This window comes from Alligator mississippiensis, chromosome 13 (assembly GCF_030867095.1).
Source record: "Alligator mississippiensis isolate rAllMis1 chromosome 13, rAllMis1, whole genome shotgun sequence".
NCBI lineage: Eukaryota > Metazoa > Chordata > Crocodylia > Alligatoridae > Alligator > Alligator mississippiensis.
This window is the reverse complement of record NC_081836.1, coordinates 933,007-945,582: the sequence shown is the minus strand read 5'-3', so window position 1 is coordinate 945,582 and position 12,576 is coordinate 933,007. Positions and strand designations below refer to the sequence as shown.

General features: G+C 58.8%; 1 long non-coding RNA gene across 1 annotated transcript; it reads left to right on the top strand.

Moving 5' to 3' along the window:
- Positions 1-2,594: 2,594 nt before the first annotated feature.
- Positions 2,595-11,702, top strand: LOC132244593 (uncharacterized). Its single transcript, XR_009456163.1, has 5 exons — positions 2,595-3,890; positions 4,208-6,743; positions 6,829-6,904; positions 7,761-10,483; positions 10,848-11,702. It is a non-coding gene; the product is annotated as an uncharacterized LOC132244593 (long non-coding RNA).
- Positions 11,703-12,576: the final 874 nt, after the last annotated feature.

Here is a 12,576-nt window from a genome sequence, read left to right as displayed (position 1 = left end):
GCCAGGGAGCCCAGGTCCACATTTCCTCCACACAGCATGATGCAGATGTCCCTCATCTCCGGTGCATCTGCTGGGATCCCGGGGAGAGCACAGCTGCCACCCCTACCCCGGCCGGCCCTGGGCTCAGTCAGCAGCTTCATCCCCTCCCGCACCAGCTGTGGCGCCTCCTGCAGGGCAGACAGACAAATGACTGATCACCCCGACTGCCGGTGCCCACTCCCCACTTTGAGTTAGGGGTTCAGTGTCGGGGTTGGCTCTCGCTCTCCTCTGAATTGCCCCGGGCAGGCGCAAACCACCTCTGCTAACGTGAGGCTGGGGGCACCAGGCAAGATCCTTCCACGCTGCTCGCAGGGCACCGAGATGGTCAGCATGTCATCCGCGAGCTCCCTGCTGGCGTTGGCTCCAATGCGGGTTTGGATGCCGCCTGCGATGGTGGTTGGGGGTTTGTTCCCTGCTCAGCTTTGACCGGCAGCAGACGTCTGCGTTGCAGTGCTCGGCAGCAAACACTCGCACGTCTGGTCTCAAAGCCTGCGCTCTGGAGAAGCCAGGAGTGCCCGTCTGTGCTTCAGCCCCCGTGTTTTCCAGTGGCGCCCCTCACTCGCAGCCCACAGCCCCCCCATGTCTCACCGGTGTCCCTCACTCCCAACCCTCGGGACCTCATTTTTTCAGTGGTGCCCCTCACTCCTGCCTCAGCCCGCACTGCTCCAGTCCTGCACTCCTCGCACAAACCCCTCACTTCTGTCGATGCCCCCCGTCCCGTCCCGTCCCGTCCCAACCCTCAGCTCCTTGTGCCCCGCGGCCTGCCTGCTCTCCCCCAAAAGAGCCCTCAGGCCTCTTTCAGCTCGGCTCCCCTCACAACGGCCCTGGCCCCGCAGCCCTCGGCTCCATCGCGGGCCGCGCGGCTCCGGGACAGGCGTGCCCCTCGCACGAGTCTCGGGGACGGCAGCCCCTCAGCGACGCGCGGCTGGAGGCTGGAGATGTTCCCTGCCCCCTTGCTGGCAGAGGGGAGACAAAAGCCTGGGGCCTGGCAACTTGCCCCATTTCTAACCAACAAAAGCCCCACAAAAAAGTCTGTCCTCAGTGGGAAGATGGTGTGACGCTTCGGGGACTGGGGCTGCGGCGAGGGTTTTGTGAGGACCGCTGTGGTGATTTGTTTGTGGTGATTTGTCAACTTTTGGGGGGACGTATGATATTTCTGTGAGAAACTGGATTATGGCTTCCCCCCACACCTCCTTGTGCAAGTCTGTGGAGATATGGCGACACTTCTGTGGAAAATGGTGTGGTGAGACACAAAGCGTGTGGTGAGGTGGCGACTTCTTTCCACGCGCAGCACGGTGCGCTGGTCGGCAGTGTTTTCGCGGCCAGGTGTGCGAGGCGGGGACTCAGTCATGTTGAGCAGATTTTTTTCTGTGGGAAGTGGAGCCGTTGTGGGCTCCTGAAGGAAGTGGGTGTGGAAATGTGTGAGGGTCGGGTGCTGGGTGTGGTGTGCCCGGCCCTGGCCGGAGCGGGGGGAGGTGGTGTGGAGGAGTGTGGCAGTGCGGGGGGAGCGGGCGCTGGTAACATGGCGCCGCGGGGGGGGGGGGGCTCAGGCTGCGTTTCCCGCCCGCGCACCCTCGGCGCTGAGGAGAAGGGGCGGGGCCAGGCCGGGCGGTTGGCGGGAACGTGACTAGATCCCAGCGCCTCGGGGACAGCCCGGTCCTTTCCTCAGCCCGCTCCCGCGTCATTCCCGGGGTGGGCTGAAGGGCAGGGGTCTCGCGCGCGGTCATCTAGTCCACGCCCTGCTGTCTCCACACGACCCATCCCGCCCGCACGAGGGCTCGTCTCGCCCTCCCCGCCCCGCCCCGCCGCGCTACGAGGCCCCCCCCCGCCCGCCCTGTTGCAGGGACAAGGCCCCGCGCGGGTGTCGCCCTGCCCCCACGCCCGAGGGGCCCGGCACGAGGCCTGTCCCCGCCGAACGGCCCACGTGGCGGCGCGCTGGGCGGCTTGAGCCGGCTGGCGCCCGCCGATTGGCGGAGGCGTTTCCCTCCCCGCCAATCAGGAGACGGCAGGAGGAAGGCTTGCGCGCCCTGCCTTAGAGACAAGGTGGCAAAGTGGCGCTGAGGGGGGAAGTGACCCCCCCGAGCTTTCCTATTGGTCCCCCATCGGGGGCGGGGCCTCCAGCAGCGATAAAAGGCCGCGTGCCGCGCGAGCGGACGACGGCGGCGGGCAGGGAAGAGCTGGTAGAGCTGGCCAGCGGGGGGGAGCGGTAACCCCAGAAGCGCCCTGAAGAGGCGGGAGCGGCGGGTCCCTGCCGCGGCAAGGGAGCGGGGCTGAGAAGAGCTGGTAGAGCTGGCCAGCGGGGGGGAGCGGTAACCCCGGAAGCGCCCTGAAGAGGCAGCCGCCGCGGCAGGAGGAGAAGGGCGGAGAAGAGTTGGTAGAGCTGGCCAGCGGGGGGGGAGCGGTAACCCCAGAAGAGCCCTGAAGAGGCGGCGCCCCGGGGAGGTGAGGCCCAGCCGTAGAGCTCCTTGCACCCTGTGTGCCCGAGCGTCGGTGGGAGCGGGGGGACGTGGGGGGGGCTGCAGCTGGGGACCTACGGCCCCTCTGCAGGCCCGGGGGTGTGTCAGGCTGTGGGGAGTGACGTCTCGAGCCATGTGGGTGCTGCGTGGCTCGTAGTCCTTGTCAAGCACCGGTGACCCGCGGGGTGGGCAGCGGTCGGGCTTGCACGTTTCCGTTCCTTCCCTTAAGACGCCATTTGGGGGGCAGTGGGCGAGGTCCCCGGGCCTCGGTCACAGCTTTCCCTTAAGGCTGTCATTCGGGGGGCGGAGGCTCAGGTCCGTAGCCAGCTCCGCTGCCCCCTTGAGGCATCATTTGGGGGAGCGGTGGGCAGGGGCGGTTTGTTTCTGCCCGCGGTCCTCCCTTAAGACGTCACTGGGGTCCGCAGTGGGGCGGGCCGGAGGGCCCCCGCAGTCCTCCCTTAAGATGTCATTTGCGGGGGGCAGCGGCAAGGTCCGTAGGCCCCCGCTGTCCTCCCTTAAGATACCATTCAGGTTGGCTGTGGGTCTGGTCTGAACCCCTGTAGTTCTCACTTAAGGCCTTTCGGGGGGGGCCGCGGGCCAGGTCCCTAGGGCTTGGCCCGCGGCCCCTCCTTAAGGCGTCACTTGGGGCTGCAGTGGGCAAAGGCCTGGAGGTCGCCGCTGTCTGCTCTCGGGGTCATCTTGCCGAGCTGCGGTGTGGTGCTGCCCTGCTCGCAAACGGGTCAAGCACTGACGGCCTTTTCACACCCCCAAGCCCGAGCTACGGTGTGGTGCTGCCTAGCTCTGTGGGCGGTCAAGCACTGGTGGTCACTTGAGGGGGCTTGTGCCCTCTCAAGGCCATCCCATGGGGAAGCACGAGCACACGGGGTGCCGCTAAAGACAACCAGCAGAGAAGACAACACAAAAGCAGGTGTGAGCTGGCCTGCTATTTAATGGACAAATAAAATTGATCTGCCAGGCACCTTCTTGGTGCCTGGTGCCTTTCACCTCCAAGTTCCTGCTCCCCCTCTGCGCTGTTTCTCTTCTCTCCTGTCCTGTTATTTCACATCCAAGTTTCCCCGCCCGCTGCCCCCTTTCATTTCTGCAGTGGTTCCCTTGCAACCACTGCGTGCTGAGGGCCTCCGGGCTGGCCACCCAGGATGTTGAGTCCCTTGCTGAAAGGGATTGGTGGCAGATGTCGCTTGACTTGGCTGTCCGGGAGTCAAGTGTTGGAGACTGGCCTGGCCACCTGAGGCTGCAGCCCCGAATCCTGCAAAGCAGGTCCCCTTTGGGGGTCTGCACGTCATCCCCAGAAGGACAAGCAGACAAGATGGCAGATGGGTCGGAGCGAGCTGACCGGGAAGGCGGAAAACGAGGCCAGCCTAGCAGGAGGCACAGGTAAGAGAATTTTGACACAAAAAGTGTCTGCTCCTTGGGCTCCACCACTAAGTGGTACACCCCGGGGATTCATGAGCCTCGGGGGCTTGGGATGGTGGGATTTCCTGTCTCCCTGGTCTGGGAGGGGGGTCCAGGTTTCCTGGCTTTATTACTGCTCATCTGAGGCTACGCTGTGAGGTTGGCCAGAGGCATTGCCCATGGGTTACGGGGAAAGTTGCAGGTTTCCGGAGGATGGTAAGTGTATTAGAAATTCAAGCTGCTGGATGTGTACTCTGGCTCTGTTCGCTTACAGCCGGTCTCGGTCTCTGTTCTTGCAGGCCTCGGGAGAACCAGAAGGAGAAGCAGCGGGGTAGAGGTGAGGTAGGAGAAAAGCCAGGCAGAGAAACAGAGTGAGAAGGAAAGGGACTCTGGACAGAGTGACCTCCCTGCCTTTAGGTCTCAATCATGTCTCAGCCAAATTTTGGCTGCGTGAGCCTTTGGGCGAGCTCTCTGTAACTCAGAGATGGATCTCTGCCCTTGAAGCTGTTACACTTCTGTAGCAGTCAGGTGGAAGGTGGACAACCCTGTAAGCAAGGTGTGTGTCACCGCTACCTCGTTTGTAAATCCATGGATCTGGCTGGTGGTCTTGTGCAGAGCAGCCGCCCTGTAATCGGGGTGCAGGCCAGCTGCCAAACATGACTGCCAATGCTGCAGCCTCCTATAAGCGGGGTGAGTGCTGCCTCCTAACATGCGAGGACAGGCGATATGAACGTGTGTAGTGCTGGACATCCCGTAATTGGGAGTCCAAGTCCATTGCTATTGCTAGCCAGCTGGGAGAGGTGCCTCTGTAAGCAGGGTGGGCATAGCCTCCTACCGCTGGCTGGAGAGAGACGGAGTAGCCTGCCGCATTGTGCAGCAGGACAGCCTTGCAGACAGGAGCCGGGTCTCGTTGGTGACAGCAAACTTTTTAGACCCCGGAGCCTGATGACCTTCCCGTGGCTGGGTTGAAGCCTGTGGCCTCCTCACCTTTCCCTGTGTCCAGGCATCTGTCCCTTGTCCTGCATCAGTGCCTGGTACTCCATGTCCGGACCCCTGGACTGCCCTGTAACGAGGGTGTGAGTCCCGCGTCTCTTGGTGGAGGACTAGGTTATGCAAAGCAGTGAACCACCCTGTAAGCAGGGTCTGGGCATCCATGTGCCTTTGGTGAGAGATCTTTCCTTTGGCTAGCCTGAGGGCCCGCCCTGTAAGCAGGGCTCTGGGCATGTCCCTTTTGAACCTTGTGGGCAGTCTGGCTGGCCAGACGGGCCGTGCCCTGTAAGGAGGGTGCGAGTCCCGTGTCTCTTGGTGGAGGGCTAGGTTCTGCAGAGCTGTGGACCACCCTGTAAGCAGGGTCCAGGTCTCAGTGTGCTTTTGGGGACAGCTCTGTCCTTTGGCTGGCTGTTGGCCCGCTCTGTAAGCAGGGCTCTGGGCATGTCCCTTTTGAACCTTGTGGGCAGTCTGGCTGGTCAGACGGGCCGGGCCCTGTAAGGAGGGTGCGAGTCCCGTGTCTCTTGGTGGAGGGCTAGGTTCTGCAGAGCTGTGGAGCACCCTGTAAGCAGGGTCCAGGTCTCCATGTGCCTTTTGGGGACAGCTCTGTCCTTCGGCAGGCTGAGGGCCCTCCCTGTAAGGAAGGCCTCGCCTATGGGCGATCTGGCTGGCCAGGCGGGCCGTACCCTGTAAGGAGGGTGCCGGTCTTAGCCGTCTTGCCTCCTGGGAGTGGAGGAGGATTTTGCAGGGTAAGGCTCGAGGACAAGCAGTTTGCAGCACGGAGCTGCTTTCCGGCCTGGGAACACTCTTCCTTGTCAGAGTGTGGCGAGCGAGAGAGAGGAGCGCCTGGGAATGAAAGCGTTTGTTATTTTCTTTTTGTTGTTAAAATCGCTGCAGCGTACTTTATTTTCTTCCCAGTGCTGGAAAGGGGCGAGATGTGTCCACATAGCCTTATTCTTCCACCTCTGTACCTAGGGGGTTAAGCACCGGCATAGATTTCTGTGACTTCTGGCTTCGGGGAGCATTAGGCCACCCCCCCCAGTGACCTCCCTGTCTCTCAGGGTACGGGTCTTGGGCCCCTCTTGGGTGGCCAGCATGGTCCTTTGCCCACTTGGTAGCTCACACGAAGACTTCCTGCCATCCGTCCTGGGGGCAGGCTCTGTATCCCGTACCCGAGTCCCTGGAGACAAGTGCCCTGGCACTTGGCCAGCTGTTCTCCTGCGCCCCTGGCCCCGGCCTGCAGCCTGTAAGCAGGGTCCAGGTCCCCTTGATTTTCTGGGTCTTGTTCCAGTGGGTGAGGTTGGCCAGAGACGATACCCACAGGCTACAGGGAAGGTTGCAGTGCGCTGGCACCCCGAGGCATCGTGACCTCCCTGTAACTCAGGTCCAGGTCTCTGCTCCTCTGTTCTGCTGCTCCTGGCACTGTTAAGAGGGCCTCTCCCCGCACCCTGTCAACAGGGCTGCGCCCCCCACCCGCTCTGACCCTGGGGGAGGAGGAGGCTTTGTTTAGTCCTTTGGGCTCTGTGGCTTCAGTGACACGAGGCTGAAGTTGTGGCCCTTATGTCCTCCAGGAATGGGGCAATTTTGACCCCTGGTCAAGACCGCCTGAGGTATCTGTCAGCTGGCATTCAGGTCTTTGCAGGTTTTCTCTGGGCTTCATGCCCCAGCAGCCAGCTGTGTGCCGGGAGCACCGCCCTGTAAGCAGGGTTTCTGGTGTTGGCGGTCACCGCTCATGGTGCCGCCCTAGCAGTTCTGTCCAGAGTCCTGGCCTTCGCACGCAGTTTCTGGCTGGCCCGGATGTCTGCCTCCCCCATCTCCGCGGACAGAGGACAGCGGCCGCAGGTCCAGGTAAGAGAGGGAGACAAGTTGCGGCCCACAGACCCATTCTCCGAGGTGGCGAGTTAAATGCGGTCTCCGTCTCTGTTTATTACAGGCCCAAGCAGAGAAAATGGCAGACCAGCAGCAATCCACCTACAAGGAGGGAAGAAAACCATGCCAGCCCAGCAAAGGTAAGGGAGTTTTGATGTGGTGACTTTTCAAAATGTTTTTTGGTTCCATCACCAAGCTGTAGACCTTGGGATCAGTGGGCCTCAGACGGCTGGATCGCTGGCACTTCCTTCTAAGCAGGATTTGTGTCCTAGCTCCTGATGTGGTCATGTGTGGATAAGTTTTAGGTGGAGTAGTGAGGATCCCGTAAACCAGAGGCATGTCCTCTTCCCCTTCCCTTTCCAAGACGGGGAGCTCTTTAGGACAGTGGACGTTGTGAGCGTGCTGTCACTCGGGTTCAAGTCTGTTCCAGCTGCAGGTGAGCAGATGCTTCCTCGCCCGCTCGCTGCTGTTATCTGGGCTTGCGTTACATCCCCCAGCTGAGCACGGAGCTTTGGAACCTTTATTGGGTCCTTTGAGGGCTCTGACTTCTCTGTCAGGAAAGCTGTAGTTTGTGCCCGTTGTCCTCCAGGTGTGCGGCTGCTTGCTTTCTTGAACTGCACCACCTGAGCAACCGTTGTTCGGTTGACTTTGTGCCACAGAAGCCAGCGATTGGGGTGGGGGGGCGCCGTCCTGTCAGTAGGATTCCAGGTGCCTTGTGCTGCTGTCTTGTGCCATGGCACAAGTTGGGTCTGTAGGCTCGTGGCCCATGGCTTTCCATTTCCTACTGACCCAGTCTTTGGAAGCTGAACGAAGAGATTTCTGCTTCTCTCTCTGTCAAACAGAAGATGGATCAACGGGGGTTACAGGGAAGGACCAAACAGGGAGACGTTACATCTTCCTGTCCCAGTCTCTCGCTCCATGCCTTACACCCAGGCTGTGTCTCCCTGAATTGTTGTGGGAGCTGGGTTCTTAGATTTTTCTTCTTTGTTTTTGCAGGTGTCGGAAGGACAAGCCGCAGGCAAGCCGTGACGGGCAAAAAAACAGCAAAACGGGGTGCGAAGGGAAGGGACTCTGGACAGAATGATCTCCCTGCCTTCAGGTCTCAGTCATGTATTAGCCACTTTTTGCATGTGTGAGCCTTTGGGCGAGCTCTCTGTAACTCAGAAATGGGTCTCAGCCCTTGAAGCTGTTGCACTTCTGCAGCAGTCGGGTGGAAGGTGGACAACCCTGTAAGCAAGGCGTGTGTCACCGCCGCCTCTTCTAAAGGCCATGGATCTGGTTGGTGGTCTTGCGCATCGCAGCTGCCCTGTAATCAGGGTCCAGGCCAGCTGGCTGCCAATGGTGCAGCCTCCTGTACGCGGGGTGCGTGCTGCCTCCTAACACGTGAGAACAACAGGCAGTTTGACCATGTGTCGCGCTGGACATCCCGTAATTGGGAGTCCAAGTCCCCTGCCATAGCCAGCCAGCCGGAGAGGTGCCCCTGTAAGCAGGGTGGGCATAGCCGCCTTCCGCTGGGCTGAGAGACACGGCGCAGTCTGCCGCGTTGTGCAGCAAGAGGGCCTTGCAGACAGGAGCCGGGTCTCGTGGAGTGACAGCAAACTCTTCACATCCCAGAGCCTGATGACCTTCCCGTGGCTGGGTTGAAATCTGTGGTCTCCTCACCGTTCTCTGAGTCCAGGCATCTGTCCTTCATCCTGCATCTGTGCCTGGTACTCCACATCCAGACCCCTGGGCCACCCTGTAACGAGGGGACGAGTCCCAGGCATCCTGTAGGACGGCTAGGATCTGCAGAGCTGTGGACCACCCTGTAAGGAGGGTCCAGGTCTCAGTGTGCTTTTGGGGACAGCTCTGTCCTTTGGCTGGCTGTTGGCCCGCCCTGTAAGCAGGGCTCTGGGCACGTCCCTTTTGAACCTTGTGGGCAGTCTGGCTGGCCAGACGGGCCGTGCCCTGTAAGGAGGGTGCAAGTCCCGTGTCTCTTGGTGGAGGGCTAGGTTCTGCAGAGCTGTGGACCACCCTGTAAGCAGGGTCCAGGTCTCCATGTGCCTTTTGGGGACAGCTCTGTCCTTTGGCTGGCTGTTGGCCCGCCCTGTAAGCAGGGCTCTGGGCATGTCCCTTTTGAACCTTGTGGGCAGTCTGGCTGGCCAGACGGGCCGGGCCCTGTAAGGAGGGTGCGAGTCCCGTGTCTCTTGGTGGAGGGCTAGATTCTGCAGAGCTGTGGACCACCCTGTAAGCAGGGTCCAGGTCTCAGTGTGCTTTTGGGGACAGCTCTGTCCTTTGGCTGGCTGTTGGCCCGCTCTGTAAGCAGGGCTCTGGGCATGTCCCTTTTGAACCTTGTGGGCAGTCTGGCTGGTCAGACGGGCCGGGCCCTGTAAGGAGGGTGCGAGTCCCGTGTCTCTTGGTGGAGGGCTAGGTTCTGCAGAGCTGTGGACCACCCTGTAAGCAGGGTCCAGGTCTCAATGTGCCTTTTGGGGACAGTTCTGTCCTTCGGCAGGCTGAGGGCCCTCCCTGTAAGGAAGGCCTCGCCTATGGGCGATCTGGCTGGCCAGGCAGGCCGTACCTTGTAAGGAGGGTGCCGGTCCCAGCCGTCTTGCCTCCTGGGAGTGGAGGAGGATTTTGCAGGGTAAGGCTCGAGGACAAGCAGTTTGCAGCGCGGAGCTGCTTTCCGGCCTGGGAACACTCTTCCTTGTCAGTGTGTGGCGAGCGAGAGAGAGGAGCGCCTGGGAATGAAAGCGTTTGTTATTTTCTTTTTGTTGTTAAAATCGCTGCAGCGTACTTTATTTTCTTCCCAGTGCTGGAAAGGGGCGAGATGTGTCCACATAGCCTTATTCTTCCACCTCTGTACCTAGGGGGTTAAGCACCGGCATAGATTTCTGTGACTTCTGGCTTCGGGGAGCATTAGGCCACCCCCCCCAGTGACCTCCCTGTCTCTCAGGGTACGGGTCTTGGGCCCCTCTTGGGTGGCCAGCATGGTCCTTTGCCCACTTGGTAGCTCACACGAAGACTTCCTGCCATCCGTCCTGGGGGCAGGCTCTGTATCCCATACCCGAGTCCCTGGAGACAAGTGCCCTGGCACTTGGCCAGCCGTCCTCCTGCGCCCCTGGCCCCGGCCTGCAGCCTGTAAGCAGGGTCCAGGTCCCCTTGATTTTCTGGGTCTTGTTCCAGTGGGTGAGGTTGGCCAGAGACGATACCCACGGGCTACAGGGAAGGTTGCAGTGCGCTGGCACCCCGAGGCATCGTGACCTCCCTGTAACTCAGGTCCAGGTCTCTGCTCCTCTGTTCTGCTGCTCCTGGCACTGTTGAGAGGGCCTCTCCCCGCACCCTGTCAACAGGGCTGCGCCCCCCACCCGCTCTGACCCTGGGGGAGGAGGAGGCTTTGTTTAGTCCTTTGGGCTCTGTGGCTTCAGTGACACGAGGCTGAAGTTGTGGCCCTTATGTCCTCCAGGAATGGGGCAATTTTGACCCCTGGTCAAGACCGCCTGAGGTACCTGTCAGCTGGCATTTAGGTCTTTTCAGGTTTTCTCTGGGCTTCATGCCCCAGCAGCCAGCTGTGTGCCGGGAGCACCGCCCTGTAAGCAGGGTTTCTGGTGTTGGCAGTCACCGCTCATGGTGCCGCCCTAGCAGTTCTGTCCAGAGTCCTGGCCTTCGCACGCAGCTTCTGGCTGGCCCGGATGTCTGCCTCCCCCATCTCCGCGGACAGAGGACAGCGGCCGCAGGTCCAGGTAAGGGTAAAAGAGGGGGAGAAGTTGGCTTCTGCAGACGCATCTTCCACCGTGCTGACTTACATCCCATTTCGCTCCTTCTTTCTGCCCCCATAAGGGGAAGCAGAGAAGACGGCAAACTAATAGCAGTTAACTGATAACCGGGGCAGAAAACCATGCCAGGCAACCCGGAGGCAAAAGTAAGAGAGTTTCTGTAAAGACTGGGGGTATTTGTCATTTACTTAACAGGAGGTATGTCACATCCCCCTTGGTTTTAAACGACATCAAGCTTGAGTGTACAATGGGCACTGAGAGCTACAGTCTTCTACAGGGGTGTGCAACTCATTGCTAGCTGACCCCACTTCTGTTTTGTGTACTCTTGCAGGTCCCCGAAGGGCAGCTGGAGAAGAAGGAACAGAAGCAGCAGAAGAAAGCTGGGGAACAAGAAGTGTGGGTCGGGGTGGGCAGGAGGAAGGGGAATGTTTAATGTCTGCTCAGAGAAGGACAGATGGAGGCTGTTGAGTGCATCTACACTTTCACACACCCAGGAGGAGCAAGCAGTCACACACTTCAAGTTGCACCGTGCATTCAGTCTTGGGTTGGCCCCGATTGTGTGCAGGGAGGTTGAGGCTTTGTGCTAGTCGTGCATATCGATATGCAGCAGTCAAGGGTTTTGCAGGTTGTGTGCAAGGAGGCTGAGGTGTTGTGCTAGTTGTGTGTATTGATATGCAGCTGTCACGGGTGTCGCAGGCGGTTTGGCTTTGCCAGTGAAGCGGTGGATCAGAATAGGTGTGACTGAAGGCAGCGTGTAGGGCGTTCTTGGTTGGGTTGTTGAGCGGTTCTCGGTGTTAGTGTAGGAACACAGGTTTGTGCTCGGTTCTGTTTGTGGCTTGGCTGTAGCTTGCTTAGGCTGTAGCTTGCAGGGCCAATTTGAGGCTGTTTATGGTGCAATTTGTTTGCGTCTGTAAATTAAGGCTCTGTGGGTGTTTGAAAGTGTTATTCTCCAGCTCCACGGGGACGAAGATTTTGTCCTCTGTCCAAATGATCCTCAAGGTAGTTGGCATGGTCCATGTCAAACCAGTAGGAAGCAGGTGGGCCTAAGATGTGCACAGTCAACAATAAATGGTCTAAAAACTGTCTACCTTGTGGCTGGTGCTCTTCTACGCGGAGAAGATTTGGTCCTTTTCCTTTCCTACTGAGATCTGGCTGAAGGAATAAACTTTTTCATTCTGTCTGCCGATCTGATGTGTGTTCTTACTTGCTCAATGCAAATATTTCCTGTTGGATTTACAAATGGTAAAAGACTCTAAGGTGGTTCCCAGTCATCGCTTTACAATTGTCAATGCGCTGTGGGAAAATCAGTCTCGATTTATTTGAAGGACTAAAAAATAAGGCACAGTAACGGTGCGGTGCTTGGGTATAATCTGTTGAAGTTCAACTGCCCCTTTTCTCAAAAGAAAAACATGGTCCCAATAAAAATAAAATGCTCAGGAAACTTGTGAGCTTGTTAGTGTGTTTCCAGCTGAGGTATTTCAGACCTTCTTCTCTGTGCCTTTAGTACAAGTCTTGCTATTTCTGATGGCGTGGTGTGGGTGCTGCTTCTCTAGCGGGCTGGGTCATGGCAGCGGGACGATGCACTTGTTGCCTTGCAAGAAGGAGACCGAGTGTGTGGATCCCCTGGCGTCTCTGGGTTTTCGTGAGTTAAGTCCAGCTACCGTCCCCCGTGGCTGTTTAATGTGATGGCCGTAAGCTTTCAGCCGTCTCTACCTAAGTCATCCCTGAGGGGCTGCTGAGTTCGGGGGGAGCCAAACCTATTTCATATAAGTTTTAAAATCCCTTTTTAGTTGAAAAAATAAATTATATTTTTAAATGTATTACTTTAAGTATTAGGGAAATGTTAAGTCAGTGACAGTCAGCACATGTCCCAGGCCCTTGGGCTGGAGGGAGGGCATGGATATCTTTTAACCATTGAACCAACTACGCACTTGACTAAGTAGGGGCTGTTGATCAACGTAGCCTATAAGGTACAACTCTCCCCCTGTCGGCTGAGTTACACCCACCTAGCATTTGAGCATCTTAAGCCGAAGCCCAAAGAGAAGATGCCTCTCCTCCGC